Below are 253 nucleotides of genomic sequence, written 5' to 3' on the forward strand. Positions count from 1 at the left end.
TTTCATCCTGCGACATGATTGAGTAACCAGAGGAACAAAAATGCATGCGACTCACCATTAGATGCGAAGAATCTGCGTTGCCATCAGTTGTCGTGATCCATGGGAAGTCGTCGTTTCAGAAATATCTATAATAAAACGTGGAACATAATAACTTACAATTATGATAAAAAAAATTGATATTCTAATAAAATACAATAGTCATAAAAATCTTTAAATAACTAGAAATTAAAATGACTCTATTTTTTAAAAGAAG

General features: G+C 30.4%; 1 long non-coding RNA gene across 1 annotated transcript in view; it reads right to left on the bottom strand.

The window, feature by feature from the left end:
* Positions 1-6: 6 nt before the first annotated feature.
* LOC116186876 overlaps positions 7-253 on the bottom strand; it is a 566-nt gene continuing 319 nt past the window's right edge. Inside the window, exon 2 of the long non-coding RNA XR_004151925.1 lies at positions 7-125. This is a non-coding gene — a long non-coding RNA (uncharacterized LOC116186876). The remainder of the gene's footprint in view (positions 126-253) is intronic.

The sequence above is a fragment of the Apis dorsata genome, unplaced genomic scaffold, assembly GCF_000469605.1.
Source record: "Apis dorsata unplaced genomic scaffold, Apis dorsata 1.3 scaffold_69, whole genome shotgun sequence".
Classification (NCBI taxonomy): domain Eukaryota; kingdom Metazoa; phylum Arthropoda; class Insecta; order Hymenoptera; family Apidae; genus Apis; species Apis dorsata.